At 55.2% G+C, this 17,835-nt stretch overlaps 1 protein-coding gene across 2 annotated transcripts in view; it reads left to right on the forward strand.

Annotated features, from left to right (window-relative positions):
• Positions 1 to 518: 518 nt before the first annotated feature.
• The window catches only part of MYT1 (myelin transcription factor 1), a 63,358-nt gene continuing 46,041 nt past the window's right edge, over positions 519 to 17,835 (forward strand). The window contains exon 1 of one of the 2 annotated variants that reach the window (XM_045070631.1): positions 519 to 958. The gene's annotated coding sequence lies outside the window, so the exon portion shown is untranslated. The other variant, XM_045070632.1, reaches the window with a different exon arrangement.

Raw genomic sequence — 17,835 nt, forward strand, 5'->3', positions numbered from 1 at the left:
GAGGACTTGTGTCCAGGGCCTCACTGAGAGGGTTTTATTATTTTAAATCTTAAGCCAAAGAAAGAGTGTGTGATGAAAGATCTTTTTCCTGATCTCTCCTCCGTGTGTGTGACTTCAGCTTTGGGTCTGTGGCCATGAGCATCTTTTACGAATTGTAAAAAATATATGCTTGTCCTTTGAAGTCAGTGATTCTTGAACACGCAGATGAGCCACGGAGCACCCCTCCCGTTCGTCTGAGTAATAAATTCTGCAGTCCGTTCTTTATGATGGTGGGTCATATTCCTAACCACCAATAAATATTGTAAAGTACTTTCGCTGCAGCCGTGCTAACCCAGGGCATCTGTCATTCCGGTTGCTGCTATTAGGAATTATTGGACTGAACCACTGGTGGAGACAGCACGGGGGGGTGAGTATGGCGGTGGTGACGCTCTCTGCCCTTCTGTGTGTCTGGCATAAAAAAACCCCAATCGTGCTGCATATTAATTATGATTCGGTGTGGGCAAACACAGCCACCTTCTGTGGGCTGAAGCTCGGAGCAGGAGACAGGGGCTCTGCCGGGCAGGGCACCTCTCACTTTCCGAGTCAGCAGACCCATCTTTCTGATGCTATACTGTAAATTTATTTCACCTCGGAGAGTAAACAGATATATTGGAGCCCCAAGGGTTCATGGGTAGCGTATTTACAAAGGAGCCTCTCCGCCAGCCCGTGCCACCGCTGCTAATGAGAGCGGTCATTAAGTAAATGAGACGTCGCCTTTAGCTGGCTTAGGAGTCGCACACTAAGGGGAGAAGATATTTAATTGAAACCCGCACACAGGCTTCCCCACATGTGACCGCTGTAAGGGAGGCAGCTGCCTCCCCGCTGCCCCCCCCGTCCACCCTGCACCCCCCATGTAAATTTCATGATTGCTTTCCGTGATGTCATTTGGAAGGAGGACAGACAATAGCTGTGGGGAAAGGTAAGTCCGTGTCATGCTCTCTCGCTGACAAAGGCAGACATCCAAGTGCTTGGCTTTTCCCCTTGGACCGAGACAGGGAGAGGGCGCACGAGCAGAGTTGATTTCTAAGATGAAGGCGTTCTATGCGGGAAAGCAGGTCTGGGGATGGCTTTTTAAAGCTGCTCTGTTGGACTGAGGCTTTCTTCTTCTACTGGGTCTGCCCGTGGCTGTTTTCCTTCTCTTTTTCTGTCCCTCCCTGGCTGGTTCACGGGCTCGGCCTCTCTGAGAGTCTCGTAGACATGTAGTGCGTCGGACAGAAAAGACACTGGGGGGACCGTGTGCCGAGACAGGAAACTTTATGTGCATTTCTGGACGAGGAACACAAATAGATCGGCAGCCGTGGGACCCAGACGCTATGTGGTGGGGGAAAACGCTGCCTCCTTAAGCAGAAGACCTCTCTGGAGCGGGACTCCGAGCTGCTACCTCGCGCGAGCCCCCATCCAAGACGCGGAGGAGAGATGGTCATGTGAGCATTTTGTCTTTGCGTGTCACGTATTTCTAAACTTAAGGAACAGCGTTTAGGGTGCATGTGTCTGTGGGAGAGGCGCACAGAGCTAAATGCTGGCTGCTCATCTCCGCTGATTTTCCTGCGGTGACGCGGGTCACTGGTGTGGCTGTTTACAATCTTAGTGTGACTGGATTTGTGTATTTAAAGCTAGAGATCAGGCTTGGCCAGGATGATGGCAGAAGCTTCGGACTACATAATGTCATTGCCTGTGGGATGATGTGTTCTGGGGCTGGGGACTTTGTTCTGTCCTCTGGATTCACTTCCTTCTTTGTGAATCAGGAAGTAAATATGCCTCCGGTGGCTCTGGTGTGTGGGGGTCCCCACCACGAGGATCCTGTTCACTGTGTCGAGTCACAGAGGGCTATTCTGGTCCCACTACTACCTTTGCATCCGTGGGACCTCATCCTGGCCCACTGGGGTATGTAATTTCTGAAACAAACCTCCAAGAGGTGTGTCTGGTTGTGGCCGTCACACTGCAGTCCCTCCATGGTGCTAGTGATGGTGATTATCACTATTATCCTTTTGGGAGAGGGAAGTGAGAGATTTTGCCCCAGGCGTGTAAACTGCAACAACTACAACAGCCGGAGATCAGACACAGCCGAGGACGACTCTGAGGCTAGTGGTTGAGTGAACAAAAGACAGGAGGAGTGTTGGGACCAACCTGGAGGAGGTGAGCCTCAGTCTGGGTGAGAGGCTTGGACCCTGCGCCTTGTGATGCTGAGGGAGCTTGCCCAGCCCTCCCTCCAGCCTGGTGTGTGTGTGTGTGGGGGTGTCCTTGCCTGGGGCTGGGCAGGCGCTCGGGAGAGGCCCAGGTTCCTGGCCACCAGGGCTCCCTTCCCATTGGTCCTTGGCCGTGATTATCATGTCCTTCCATATGGCCCCGTTAATTAATGGTAAACAAAAGAGTGGGGGAGCCGAGACTGGAGTTTCGTGGTGCTGGTGGGGAGGGGTCACCCATAGGGCAGGACTCTGCCTGTCTCCCCAGACCTGCTCACTGTGCAGACGGGGTTGGTCAGGGTTAGAGGGTACTTTGTCTGCAAAGAGGAGGTGGCAGCTCTGTGACCCCGTCTGTGCCCTGGAGCTGGAGACGGAGGCCCCACAGCTGGGTGACCCTAGATCTCACAGGATGTTGAAGGATGGAGGGAGCTCAGTGGGGGCTGTGAGTGACATGGGGGGCCTGTCCATCCTGGAAGCACCTGAGCTCTGACTTCCTTGGACCATCGGCCCTGATGTGGGCCTGGGAACTCACCAGGGCAGGGGAGCTGCTTCTGGCTATAACCCAGGGGTCCTGGGGGACCCTCAGGCATTGGCCGCAAGTCTGGAGGCAGCCCCAAATATTCAGAGCCAATGCTCTGGGTGCTCTTGGAAGATTCTGGGCGAGGCAGCTGTCGCCCATCGCCCTGAGTGCTGCTGGAGCCCAGGGCGGGGAGCATGTGGGCAGAGACTTCAGGACTACAAGCTGCTGGGTTCCCGAGGTGGGGCAGCGGGTCACAGCAGCGTTTCTGGGGAAGACCAGTCAGTGCCAGGAGGCATCAGGGAGAGGCTGGCCGAGTGTGTGCTGCCGTGGGGGCCCTCTCTGGGCACTCGGACCCATCCCGGGCCTGTGGCAGTGCAGGTTTGCCTGGCCCTGGCTGCGGACTGCACTCTCCCTGGTGCTGCCCAGGGCCCAGACCCCTCCCCTCTGGGCCCCGTTATCCTCCTCTGGGCTGGGGTCGCTGAGTGGGTCCATGAGGACCCCCGGGGGGGGGCTCTGCGTGAGTGTGTGGGGTGGGGCGGGGAGGATCTGTGCTAAGTCTGGCTGGGGAGGCGAGAGTGTGTAACACAGAGCTGGGCCACCCCCACTCCTGATGCTGCTTGGACCAGCGCTGGAGCGGGGAAGTGCCCCCTGGGCCGCCCTCCACAGCCCAGATAGCAGTGGGCAGGCTGGTGGGGCTGAGCGGCTCCTGGATGGACTCCACGAAGAGGCGAGTCTGCTGGGTGAAGAGTGAGAAAGGGCTAGGGCTGCCCAACCCCCGCCTGCCTGGGGACGGTGGGACCCGGAGTGACCAGAACACCGCGGTCAGCCTGGGCCTGTAGAGGACCGGGAGGCAGGAAGCTGGCCTGGCCCGCTGGGCTGAGCCGCATCTGCCAGGCCAGTGGGGACTGTCAGTGGTCACCTGATCCTGGGGCAGGCAGGGCACCAGGCAGCCAGGCAGACTTGCGTGTTACTCAGGCATACGGGAAAGGTAAACCCAGCTCCTGTCCTGGCTCTGGAAGACCCATCCCAGACCTTGTTTTTTGTTGGCTTCAGAGGGTAGGACCCCTTCCTCCAAACCCCCACCCCCCTGACTTCTAGAGCCATCCGTCTGCTTTGGCCTTGTGGGCTCACTCACGAATAAACTAGAATCGGGTTGTCTATTGATGTAATTTTAACAGGAATTTTGTGGTGTGAGTTTACAGGAAAATGGTCTTTGGAGCCAGCAACATTTGGAGATTAGTCAGCTGGAAAGATGTTGTGTTTCCCAGAAGGACGGAGCACGGCTGCCGCAGGTCCTGTCCCCCCAGGTGGGCTCTGTGCTCCCTGAAGACCCCAGGACCTGTCCTCCCTGGGAACCCCTGACCAGGGGCCGCCCACTGTCCAGCCCACAGCTCTTGTTGGAGGCTTTGGTCTCAGGTTCTCAGGTACTTTCTGTCTTCCCCGAGTGTCACTTAAGAAAACCCTCAAAATGAAACGAGGGAGAATTTTCCCCCCTGACTTAAAATGTTTTTGCTCTCAGGCTTGTATCAAGCTTCACAGAGGAGAGAGTAACACTTGCAGTCAGTGTCCTTTTCTTGTCCGCGTTGCCGAGGCTGGCCGTGTGCCTCTCGCACACCTTTCCCCTTGTGGGCCCAGGCAGTCGGGAGCAAAGGCACTTTTCTTGGGAGAACGGGGCTTTGCCCCTGTTTCAACCCCCTTTCATTTTAAAATCTGCACTTAAATTAATGCAGTGTTATTTCAATCAAGCAGAATGAAAATAACTCAGCAGACTGTTCCAATCTGCCAAGCCGGACTGAGAACCCCTGCGTCTGTGGGGTTAGTCTAGAGGTTTGGGGGTCGGCGAGCAGGAACGAGTGTCCCAGACCTGTGGTTGCCTTCAGATGAGCCCTGGAAGCTGGAAGGGGCTGTGTGCCAGGGGGCTGTTACTGGGAGCCGGGGGTTGCTGGGGGGCTGCGCGTTGGACAGACTCTTGAAGGACCGGCTAGCTGAGTTTCCCTGCGTCGCTCATGGTGGTGGGCAAAATGTGAACGTGTGTGTGTGAGAGCTCGCGTGTGCCTATGTATGTGTGCCCACGTGTGCTCATGCGCGTGTACATGCGCTCTCAAGCATGCGCGTATGTGCGTGTGTGCCAACCTGCATGCATGTGTATGCGTGTCCTTGCAAGTGCATATGTATGTGTGTGTGTGCGCACGCCTGTGTGCATGCGTACATGTGCATGTGTGCCTGTGTGCTCATGTGTGCGCGTGTGTGCTCATGTAGTACACGTGTGTGTGCATGTGTACATGTGTGTGCCTGTGTGCTCACGTGTGAACGCCTATGTGCATGTGTGTGCACATGCATGCCTGTGTGCATGTGTACGTGAGCCTGTGTGCTCACGTGTGCGCTTGTGCGCATGTGCGCTCAAGTGTGTGTGCACGCCTGTGTGCATGTGTATGTGTGCCTGTGTGCTCACGCGTGTGCATGTGTGTGCATGTGTGTGCATGCGCACGCCTATGTGCATATGTGCGCGTGCGTGTGTGCTCATGTGTGCACTGTGTGCTCATGCGCATGTGCCCGCACATGCATTTGTGTGCACGCCTGTGTGCATGTGTACGTGTGCCTGTGTGCTCACGTGTGTGCGTGTGCGCTCGTGTGCATGCACACACATGTGCATGTGTACGTGTGTGCATGTGTACGTGTGTGCCTGTGTGCTCACGTGTGCAAGCCTGTGTGCATACGCACGCCTGTGTGCCTATGTACGTGTGTGTGCTCATGTGTGCGTGTGTGCTCGCCTGTGTGCATAGGTACATGTGCCTGTGTGCTCACGTGTGCACGCCTGTGTGCATGTGTGCACACGCATGCCTGTGTGCGTGGGTGTGCGCGCATGCCTGTGTGCATGTGTACGTGTGCCTGTGTGCTCACGTGTGTGCTCGTGCGCGTGTGCCCGCACATGCATGTGTGTGCACGCGTGTGTGCATGTGTACGTGTGCCTGTGTGCTCGTGCAGTGCACATGTGTGTGCACGCGCGTGGGTGCGTGACGCCTGTGTGCGTGCATGTGGTGCAGACGTTGGAGGGCAAGCGGACGCACCATATGGTCTGAGCTGCTGACAGATTAGCCTGCCCGGCTCCCACCTCACCCTCACGCCTGGCTTCACACCTTGATCGTGTTCGACATCAGTCCGAGGCTGCCGGCAGAAGCCATCTGGGTCCTCTTGTTGTTTCCCATTTTGTTGCCTAAAAACTACACATCAGAGGTGTAGCAGAAGGAAAAGGGTCCCAGAGCTCCAGGGCTGCTTGGCCTCTGTCTGGGAGGGAGGATCTGAGGTTCTCTCTGCTGGGCCGAAGCTTAGAGCTTCTTTAGGCCTCTGGTGCCTGCTTTAGGAGAGCTCAGATGTCGGGTTTGAGGCCCCGGGTCACAGGACAGCAGACCCACAGCTCTGAGGGCCCAAGGGACACCCTGAGTCCAAAGCACTTCAGTCTCTCCATCCGTAGGCCTGTGGGGTCCTGACTTCAGACGGCTTCTGCAGGCAAGCTCTGTGTGCCGAGGGGTTCCCAATGGGAAGGGAAGCCTGTTCTCCCAGAGGGATTTCGTAGACCCAGAGCATCGCCTGCCACATAAATAAGGAGCGTGGGCACGAGGGTCCCCTCGGCCCTGGGTTTCCTAGGGCTCCCCACACTTGGTGGTTCAAAGCGACCCGCTCAGTCATGGACTGCTAAGTGAACAATTAATTGGTTCGTTAATCATCGTTTTGTGCATGGAAAACTCCGGTTTTCCAAAGTAAACAGTGCCTCTTGTTAATATTCCCCCCCCTCAAAGATTTTATTTATGTATTTGAGAGGCAGAGAGCACGAGCGGGGTGGGGGGCGGGAGAAGCAGACGCCCCGCTGAGCAGGGAGCCCGACTTGGGACTTGATCCCAGGACCCCGGAACCACGACCTGAGCTGAATGCAGATGTGTCACTGATGGACACCACCCCCCCGCCGGTGGCCCGTGTTAGTACTTTCCGATGGTCTGACGTTGACGGTTCAGGTTTTCGTGGGATCTATTTTGTGTCCATGTGGCCCAGGCTCAAACCCCAGCCTCAGGGGCTTCTTGATGCCCCCTTGGCCCCGAAGCAGGTTAACGGGGCGGGGGAGGGGGAGGTGTTGATGCAGGTTAACGCTGTCCTCCCCATGACACACAGAAACCAGCAGTTTCTGCTGACCCGGAAGGGCCGTGGGCCTCTCATCCCACCATTCTGATGTTCCCTAGGGAAGGCCACTGGGGCCATCGGAAAAGCTCACAGAGGCCCCCAAGTGCTGAAGGCGTCGGGGGCCTAAGTGCTGGGCACATCCCCCGCCCCCGAGGGAGGAGAGAGGGGATCTGTTATGGGAACTGCATCCTCCTGCTGCCTTCATTCCTGGCTGGGGCCTGGGTGTGTGGGGGCGGCTACCACCCACTGTGCCTCTCCGGGGACACTGGGCGCCCTGGGGCAGGGCTCCCCCCCTCTCCCCCCCGGGAGCTCCTCCCTCCCCTCCCCCTGCGGCTCCCTGACAGGCTCCTGGAGAGCTGTCCTGTGATTTGGTGCGGAAAGTCATTATTACCGCCAGGCAGTGTGGCTGTTGTTTTTACAGTGTTGGTAAGGTTAAAAGAAATAATAATAATAATAATATAAGAAAGACTCAGCTCGCACTGCTGCAACGTGCTATTTGCATTTTTAAGGAAACACTTCTTTGAGACAGCCTGGGTGAAAGGTCACCATTTGCATATAAATGGAAGAGAAAGTGTATGAAGCTGCAAGTTACATCTGTATTATTTTCTCAGCAGTGAGCTGCTGTTGGAGAGAGTAAGGGACGGGGCTTGGATGTGGCTTTTATAGAATAAAGTACCAGCGAGGCTGACTCAGAAGCAGAATGACGAGAGAAGCGTGCAAGGCTCTGGGATTGCCACTTCCCTGCCCCACCCCCTCTCTCATTTTCACCTAAACTCAGCAAAAGCAGGTCGGCTTTGCTCCACTCAGCAAGTCTCCATTTTACTTCCCTCTGAATTCCAGCTAAAATAAAATAGGAAAGAGAGAGAGGAAAACTTGCCCTCGGTTCCCCTGGGCCCCGACTGTGTTTCCTGCCAGAAGGTGGTTCAGTGGGTGGGGGCTTCCAGACGCCCCAGACCCAGGGCAGAGGCCCCACTACAGTCGTGCTGTCTTCCCCAGCCCCGAGCTGAGACGGGCCCGCAGGGGCCCCCCCCAGGGGTGGGTGCTGAGGAGAGGTCGCTGGACCTGGGAGCTGCTGGAGGCCATGAGGGGTCTCCCGGGCGCCCCGCCTTCCCAGCAGCCCCTCCCTGAAATGTTCAGGGCACTGGTGCCTCCTCCTTTTGGATTTTCAGGGTTGTTAGACTCCCCAAGGGCCCACCCTGCCCCACTGTCCCTGGGCTCTCCTAGGGGACGCCAGGCCCGGCTGGGGCAGGGCTGAGTTGGAGTTGGCTTTGGCCCAGAAACGCTTTTGCCCTTGTGGGCTTCCCGCAGCAGCACTGGGGACTGTGGAAGGTGGAAGCGTGCAGCTGGGGGGGGGGGCTGGGGTCCTCCTCCTGGGTTCTGACTCGGACGCCCCCTCCCAGGAGCCTCCACTGACCACCTGTTACCGAGACCGCACCCCACACCCTGTTATTTTGAAAATGTACTTTGAAAGTAGCTCCAGCTCATGGGTACGTTTCAGATACAGGACAAAACCCATTTTCCCAGCCGCTTGAGAGTGCATTTGCCAGGTCTATGTCTGTCGCCCAGAGCGCTTGTTTGGGTGTTTCCGACGACGAAGGGCTTCTCCTCCAGAGTCACCGTCACGGTGTGGACGCCTAGTCCCTGGACTGTGTTCAGACGCCTCCAGCTGTCTCGAAGGACGGGCTCAGAACCCTGCTGTTTGGTCGTGATCACGACCTTCGCCTTCTGGAAGGATGCTTGTCTGCTTTGTAGGGCGCCCCTCGGTTTGGGTTTGTTGGCTGCGCCCGGTGACTGGACTTGGCGTATGTGGGACCAGTAGGAGTCAGGCTGTACCCCCTGTGCTGCGCGGTGACTTTGCTCGCTGGGTTGGGTGGGGCTGTCCACTCTTGCTGCAAGGGCACTGCTGTTTTTTTGCAATTAGTAAGTATTTGGGAAGGGAATTCAAAGCCATGGAAATACCTCATTTCTCATCAACTACCAATTTACTTGTTTTTATTGAAACCTGTATTGCCTCATGATTTTTTTCATCCAAAGATTTGTAACTGTTATTTCGATGCTTGTCACTGTGGGCCAGTGAGGTCACCCCAACTGGCCGCGCGCGCCCCTGCCTCCCTAAGGCTTTGCCTGGATTCTCGCTCAGCCCAGGCTCCTGGGCTGTCTTCCTGGCCGGAGCCTCGAGTCCTCCCCCAACGGCACGTTTCCGTGGGAGACCTGGTGCTGGGCGGGCCCCCAGCCTCTGAGTGGACCCGTGTGCAGACACACACGTGCACACGCTCACAGTTACGCGCATCGGTGCACCTGCGTCTGAACTGAAGTCTCCATTTTCTCTCAATATCAAGACTGCAAGTCTGCACAGATACTCCAACACTGTTCCCCCACAGGGTACATTTGAGGTTTCTGCCTTTCTCTGTGTGTAACTTCTTCCCCCAACAGTGAGAAACCTGGTTTCCATCATCCTTAAAATAAGCACTGATTTCATCAATCCCGGTTCCCACCTCATCCGCCCTCCACTTCAGGCCAGGCCTTCCCCAGGGCTGTCTTCTCCTGCTTGGGATCTGACATTAGGGGGACTCAGGCCTACTTTGCCCAGGCTTGCAGATCTGCAGGCTGTGCTCCAGGACAGACCCCATGCAATGGATTGCCTCACGACTGGATTCCTCGAGCTCTTACGTCGAACAACATCTTTGTTCTTTTATTTTCACTGCTGGGCCAAGTCCTATGTGCCAGGATTAATTCCTATCCAAGTTTTTGTTTTTCTTGTACATAATCACACACAACCCTGCCCCCTGGCTTACTCAGTGTCCAGTGGCTGGCACGGTTTTGTACCTATGTGTCTCCTGAAGTATTTTTATTCTGTCTGCCTTGCCTGGTGTTTTGTCTGAGCAGAGACAGCACCCTGGTTGATTTTCTTCTTCTTCTTCTTCTTTTTTAAAAAAAGATTTTATTTCTTTATTTGACAGACAGAGATCACAAGTAGGCAGAGAGGCAGGCAGAGAGAGAGGAGGAAGCAGGCTCCCTGCTGAGCAGAGAGCCCGATGCGGGGCTCGATCCCAGGACCCTGGGATCATGACCTGAGCCGAAGGCAGAGGCTTTAACCCACGGAGCCACCCAGGCGTCCCCTTAACGGGTCTTTTAATCTAAAACTATAATTTCCTTTAGTTCTGGCAAATTATTTTTTATTAGTTAATTCATACTTTCCCTCCCTTTTTTTGATTCTTCTTTTTTGGAACTCTGGAGTCAGGTGTTAGGTCTCGCCTTGTTCCTCTCCTTGTTAGTGCCCGTCTTCATCTCTGCCTGCCAGGTCTTGTACTGCATTCTCTATGTGCGCTTTACATTTTATTTCCAAATTGGGAAAGAGAGACACAGTGGTGTGAAGCCTTCCCAGGTAACTCATATCAGTCTCCAGCTCCCACCCCTGGCTGGGCCAGGCCATGTCTGCTTGTCTGGCCATCCTAGGCTCTGGCCGTCCTGGGCTCTGGCCGTCCTGGGCTCTGGCTTAGCTCCTGCTCCACCGTCCACCCTGTGGAGGACGGCGCTTCCTAAGACATGGACGTGTCTCTCTGGCACAGGTTCCTAGATGCACTCCCCTCGCCCCCTAGCCCAGGATTTGTGCACAGGCGTGGGGAAGGTCTTGGGAGCAGGGATCTGGGACGGGAATCTTTCTCTGAGCTGGAAGAGGGGCTCGACTGCCTCCTGCATCTCCAGGGAGCCATGGGACATGGGCCTCTTTAGGGCCTTGTCTTCCTGCCTCTGGAGGGACCGTCTGGACCTCACGGTTTTGGGTTTGGAGAGTCTCTGGGTCTAGAGGGTGGGATTCTGGGCTGCGGTCCCCCCAGGTGTCTCCTGTGACATGTGGTTGGTTTTCTGTGGGCCTTAACCTATGTCTACATTTTTATTCTAACCCTTTTCTTCTTGACTTCCTGGGCTTTGCCTTGAGTCTAAGCGGCAGGCAGGAAGACCTAGGAGCTGAGGGGATGGAGGAAAATCAAGATGAAAAACAGGAAAAATTCATTTTATTTGTTTATTTATTATTTATATTATTTATTTATTTTCATTCCATTTATTTATTTATTTATTTTTAATTCTTTCTGTTTTTAAAAGATGTTATTTATTTATTTATTTATTTGACAGAGATCACGAGCAGGCAGAGAGGCAGGCAGAGAGAGGGGGAAACAGGCTCCGTGCTGAGCAGAGAGCCTGATGCGGGGCTCGATCCTAGGACCCTGGGATCGTAACCTGAGCCGAAGGCAGAGACTCAACCCACTTAGGCCCCAGGCGCCCCATGTTTTTCCTTTTAAATGGCAAAACGTGTTCTTACGATTCCATGGCCCAGCTTTTCGGTGGATAGACTCTGTTCATGGCTTTGAGGGGATGTGGGAGACATGGGGAGGGTTAGGGCCCTGCCAGGGTTTCGATCTGCCTGAGGGCCGGGAAGCCAAAGGGGCAGCAAGGCCCTGGGCTGGCGTGGCTGGAGCTCGCTGGCCTGGGGCATGGAGGCCCCCGTGACACACAGGAAGAGGTGGGACGGGGCCCAGATGGGGGAGAGATGGACCGAGCCAGCAGTGGAGCACCCTGAGGGCTGAGGGTATCTGTGCCGCATCCGCCCCAGTGTGCTGCACAGAAGCTCCGGTCCTTCTCGCCAGGTGGCTGGGGGCTGCGTCTCCCGTCCTTGCCCTGCCCTTCATGGCCTCCAGCAGAGAGGGGCTGGGTAGCCCGGGCCCTACCAAGACATGGGCTCAAAGCCCAGGCCCAGGCTGGTAGAACCAAAGGCAGCCCACTCCAACCTCTGGAGCTGAGAGCCACGTGGTTTCACTGAGCTGGTTTTGCTGAGAGCCACATGCCTCCTGGCCAGGGGCTCACACATCACGGTGGGAGGCAGGGCAGCCCTTGTGGTCAGAAAAGTGCTTTCGATCTGGGCACAATTGTCCCCCTAAAGTTACCCAGGACGCATGAAATCCTCCGCGCAGGGCCCCTGACATGCGAAGTTGTCCTTACCCACCCCTAGCTCAGCTTTCCTCTGGGGGCTGGTGCTCGGTGGGGGCACCTGCTCCCCTGGCCACCCTCAAGATTCACGGCCCTGGGCTGAGCTGGATGCTGCAGAGGGCATCTGACCTGTGCAGGCCTCTCCTCCATTGAGCTGGCCATTGTAGCCCCGGTGGGGAGCCCTGGTGAGTGAGCGCTCCAGTGGGTCTGGGGACTTATTCCGGGGCCCTTCTGTGTGTGCCACAGGCTGCTAGAGGACAGCATTATGGGAATATAATCTACATATCATATCGTATAATCATATAATTCACCCATTAGAAGCACACAGCTCAGGGGTCTCAGCATATCGAGAGCTGTGCATCTGTCACCACGTCTCACTTCTGAACGAAACCCTGGGTCCACGAACCACGGTCCCCCACTTGCCCCCGCCCGGCCCGTCCGGCAGCCGGTCTCCTAACCTACTCTCGGTGTCTGTGGATTTCCCATTTCTGTAATGGGAATTCTGTACATTTCGTTCCACAAATATGGAGTTGTACAATCTGTGGTCCTCGTGTCTGACTTTGAGGTTCGCCACCTCGTACCGTGTGTGAGCACGTGCACACTCTCGCTGCCTGACAGCAGCCGTTTTATATCTCCCATTCAGCAGCTAAGTGCACCCTTGGGCTTTCTCCATTTTCCGACTAGTTGGAATAAAGTGAAATAAGTTGTTATGCACAAGACTTGGAGTGGACGATTGTTTCCTTTTCTCTCGGGTCTGTATCTAGGAGAGGAGCTGCTGGGTCATATGTTTTTCTGTTTAATATTTTGAAGAATTGCCGGGCTGTTTCCCAAAGTAGTTGTGCCATTTTGTGTTCCCATTGGGAATGTATGAGGGTTTCGTTTCTCCATATTCTCTCCAGCACTTGTTGTTGTCTGTTTTCTAAAATTATAGCCATTTCAGTGGGTGTGAAGTGGTGTCTCGTTGTGGTTTTGCTTAACATTTCCCTAATGACTAGATGTTGAGCATCTTTTCTTCCTTCGTTCTCTCCTCTCTCCCTCCCTCCTTCCTCTCTTTCCTGCTTTCTTTGGTTTGCCAGAGAGAGAGAGAGAGAGAGAGCGAGCAGCAGCACAAGCAGGGGGAGTGGGAGATGGAGAAGCAGGTTCCCCACCCAACAGGGAGCCTGACACAGGGTCGATCCCAGGATGCTGGGATTATGACCTGAGCCAGAAGACAGAAGCTCAGCCAACTGAGCCATCCAGGCGTCCCGAGCATCTTTTCATGTTGGTTGTTTACGTGTTGTCTTTGAAGAAATGTCTATTCAAATATTTTGCCCGTTTTTAAAGTGGGTTATTTCTTTGATTATGAAGTTTCAAGATTTTTAATGTATTCCGAATGAATTAACTACTCATTTGTAAACGAATTAGATATATGATTAGATTCATGATTTGTAAATATTTTCTCCCAGACTATGGGTTGTATTTTCGCCCTATTGATGGTGTTTTTTTGTCATGCAAAAGTTTTAAACTTTGACGAAATCCAATTTATCTATTTTTTTCTTTTATTGCTTATGCTTTTGGTGTTGCATGTACGAAACCACTGCCTAACCCAGAGTCAGAAAGAGTTACTCCAATGTTACATAAGAGTTCTAACTTCTACATTTATCTCTGTGATTCATTGTGTGTTAATTTTTGAATGGTGTGAGAGGGGTCTGACTTCATCGTCTTGGTTATCCTATGTTCCTTGAATTGCCATATGAAGTGTAGAATCAGTGTGTCAGTCTCTGAAAACAAGACAACAGCTGGAGAGGTCAGAAGTGGTCAGATTCTGCAGAGATGCAAGGGCAAAGGCCGGATTTGGGACCTGGAACGAGCCCCGTGCTCATGCTGGAGAAGCTGATGGCTGCGCTTGGGGAAGGAGAAGCAGGAGTCCCGTGAGAAGCTGATGCTGTGAGCAGGGATGGAGTTGGAAGAGGCGTCTGTGGGTTCCTCTGTGAGCGCGAGGACGGCAGAGGGAGAGTGGGTGGGGCAGAGGGAGCTGCACGGTGACGAGGGGAGGCTCGGGCGCAGGCCAAGTGCGGGAGCCCCCAGCAGACAAGGAGGGAGTCAGTGTAGTGGCGCACAGTGGGGCTGTGGCGTAGTCAGTGTAGTGGCGCACAGTGGAGCTGTGGCGTAGTCAGTGTAGTGGCGCACAGTGGGGCTGTGGCGTAGTCAGTGTAGTGGCGCACAGTGGGGCTGTGGCGTAGTCAGTGTAGTGGCGCACAGTGGGGCTGTGGCGTAGACATTGGTGGTGGTCGTCCGCCCACCGCTGTGGTGGAGGGCAGTAGGCGGAGGCCAGTTGGAGTGGGGAGTGAGGAGTGAAGTTAGGGGACTTCAGTCCCTTAAGAAACATGGCTGTGCAGGGGTGGAGGTGGCATGGTAGCAGGGCTGGCGTGTGGGGTCCAGACGGAGAGTGTTCTTGAAACGTGGATGCCTCAAGCCTGTTGAAGAGTTGAAAAGCCCCAGGAAGGGTTCGGTTTAGAAGCAGTGATCAAATATTCGAGAAGAATATGGCTGATACTCTAGGCACCCTTTAATCAGTCGTGGGAAGGAGGGGGATCAAGCCCAGATGCAGAGGTTAGCTCAACTAGCATGCAAGACCTCCCTCCCTGTGCTGGGGACAGAGCAGGGACAGAGAAGGGCTGGGGCTGAGGAGCTGGCATTTCCTCCTAAGTGGTGAGAACTTCTGATAAGTGTGTGTTGGTGCTGGGGGAGCGTAGGAGAGCCCGGATGTGGGCTCTCTGCGTGAAGACCATTCCCCCTTTGCATGCTTGCTGAGGGGTGAGCGCTGACACCCTCTGGTTCCAAAGGCAGCCCACGGTCACCAGAGACACAACACCTAGTAAAGACTCTAAAAACATTTTCACTTTTTGCAACAGCCCCCTGAACCCTTGCTCAGGTTTCTTGTCTTCTGTTCTTATCTTGGGGAGGGTCAGGGAGGTTTTGAACTGAGGAAGGTACTAGGCTGTCAGTGCTGAGGCAGGGCTAGAGGGAGAGTGGTCTAGGAGCCCACTAGGAGGACTTATCATTCTGTGTGGGGCCCTCCAAGAGTCTGTGGGGTTGGGAGTGGGCACAAAACACCGTGTCTGGAAGGAGAAATGGGTGCCCAAAGTTTCCCAGGTGGGCTTCCTGGTGGTCTCCCCAGATACGGGAAGGAGGGCTTCATGCTACATTTTCAGGGGCCTGGCTGGGCTCCTAGCAGGCCTGCAGTGTTCTGAGTTGGGGTGGGCAGGTGTCATTAGCAGACAGACCTGGGTCTAGCCTGGGTCACGGCTCTGACCCAGTGGAGGGAGATGCCAAGTGAACTCTCAGGAGAGTCTCCTTGCCGAGGACCCATGTGTATCTGCTAACAGGTCCTGGTTGCTTTCCAGAGCTTATCTGTCCACTAGAGTCCTGTCAAAGTGAGTTTGGGGCCTCTGTGGGGACAGAGGCTGAGCAGCATGGAGCAGGCAGGGTGTGGAGGGACAGGTCATGGCCAGTGTCCCTGTCCTTGCCACCTGCTCCAAGTGGCTTGTTTGCTGTTTGTGTCTACAGGCAGGGTTTCAGAAGAACCCACTGGAGACCTAAAAAGGGAACCTGTCTTGAGGAAAACGTGCTTTTCTCTTGCAACTCCGGATGATAAAGGAAGTGATATTCTCATGCATTCCCTGTGCACCTGCACGGGAAAGGTCACTTTGCACACATGCTCTAATCCCCAGATGGTTCTTTCCTCCCCCATTGTGTATGGATGGAGAAGGTAGCTTGCTGGTCAGACGTGGGGCCAGGAGCCGGATCTGCATTACCCCTGCCTCTCCGCCGCCACACCACACCATTACCACACCTCTCCGTCATGTCAGCTGGCTGTAGGACTTCTAGAAGTGGCATCTTGATGGGACCCCCATGTCTCTGGCCTGGGGGCTCTGTAGTTGTCTCGGGGGTGTGGGGGTTTCCTCTGTGCAAGCTGGAGTACTAGTTGCTCAGGACATGCCGGCAGGAGGGGTCTTGCCTGTGGTGGAGCCTGGCCACACACACTTCCCAGTGGGACAGAGGGCCGTGGGGGTGGGTCCCAGCAGCAAGCACAGCTGCTCTTTACTGGGCTCATAATGACTAGAGTTCGTTGCCGTTTCCCAGGAAAAGAAGGAAATTGCATCAAGGTATATCTGGGAGCTCATAAGAGAGGTTCTGGCCTTGGGGATGTGTGTCTTGTTTCCGTCTCCAACCCGGGACAGGGCACTAGTGCATCATGAGGGCGTCTGAGGCCATTAGACCCTCTGTTAGGAGGCAGGAGCTCTGTTTGGAGGTGGTCATGCCGGAGCAGATGTGAGCAGGTTGCCCGAGCTGCCGTGAGGCTCCGGAGCACCGGCTCTACCTGCTGACCCCCCGGGGCAGGCGAGAGGGCACACAGACAACCAGACGTCCCCTCACTGGCACTTGCAGCTCACCTTGGCTGGGCTCCCCAGGGAAGCAGGTGAGACCGAGGGCAGAAAGAGCTTTCCCCCCCTCGGCTTCTAGGGTGCCCTGCTGGGGTGTGAGGAGGAGGGAACTGTCCCGCTCCTGCTAAGATCTTAGGGCACACTTCCTCTCCTGGAGCTGCTGGGGAGACGAGCTGCAGTTACCTCGTGCATTTACCTGCGTGATGGTGACCGAACATTCCTCCCGCGCCTTGCAGCTCAGCCCCGGGGGTAGGTTCTTCCTGGGAGGCCCGTGTGGAAGGTCAGCCCCATGCACTCTGCAGCCTGGGGTCTCCCAGCTTCCGCCTTCTCCAGAGCTGACAGGGGAAACTCTCATCCCCTTGTAAGTGTGACGGGTGACGCCTGTGTCTCGCCCATGGAATTTCCTCCCTCCCCCACCGGGGGGCACCCCCTCTTCCCCACGCCTGTGGCATCTTCCTGGGGAGTTCAGGGCAACGCCCCACGTTTCCAGCAGAGGCTTGGGAATGTGAACACCCAGTGGGTGGCCTGGTCCCATTTGGAGCCATTGACTGCTGGGCACCCACCAGGAAGATCCACGCTGCTCACACTTCCCTGGAGGAGGCCAGTCCTCACAGGGTCCCCTGCAGGGGACTCAAAGCTCAGTGAGAGGGAGGCACACAGTAGGTGCACACAGTAGGTGTCAAATCCCGGTGTTTTTACTCATTCGTTTGAAGACCTTGCATTAGGCCATCTCCTTGACTACCAATCTGTTTCCCTCTGTGTTTGTGCTCCTTGAGGTCACAGGAGGCCCTTTAATGGGATAGAGACATTTTCAGACGAGAGGATGCTCTGGCCGGAGCCACAGGGCTGCCTGGGGCAGGAGTGGTGGAATTTTAGGGAAACTGCCTTTGGAGTGCGTGTCAGAAGCACGAATGATGGCCAGTGCTGACCTACCTGCAACAGGGCTCAAACTCACGTCTCAAGAAGAGCAGAGAGCGCAGCGCAGGAACACTCATTTCCTGTTTTTATTGTTGGTACTTAATGACCTTCCTTGAAACGCCACCGCCACCGTGGTAGAAAGCTAGTTGTCATGGAAACAGGGAGTGCCGTGCAGGGAATAGGCATTTCTTTGTCATGTCCAGCTGATGCCTTCAGCCTCTGCTCAGACATGTGAATTTATGTGTGGAATTAAATATTAACTGGAGACATTGCCCTGGAGAGGGACGAAAACAGGGGAAGGAAAGATGGCGGGGACCAGGGCAGAGGTGGAGGCCAAGTGCCCCCCACTTGCGCCAGCCCCCTGCTGCGGCAGCTGTTAGTGGAAACCACACCCACTCTGAGGCAGGTTCTCGGAAGACAGAGCAGGGGCACGGGATGCTGGGGGCCTCTGAGGAGCATCCCAATCGGAGACCAGTTTTCCTCAGAGAGCTCCTGGCCCTTGTCTCTGGAACCGACACAGGACCACGACCTTGCACATCCTTCTGGTGATTCCAGAAAGGGGGATTGCATAAATGCTGTGGAAAAGAGCAGT

The sequence above is a fragment of the Mustela putorius genome, unplaced genomic scaffold, assembly GCF_011764305.1.
Source record: "Mustela putorius furo isolate JIRA1106 unplaced genomic scaffold, ASM1176430v1.1 tig00003972_pilon_pilon_pilon, whole genome shotgun sequence".
NCBI classification, from domain to species: domain Eukaryota; kingdom Metazoa; phylum Chordata; class Mammalia; order Carnivora; family Mustelidae; genus Mustela; species Mustela putorius.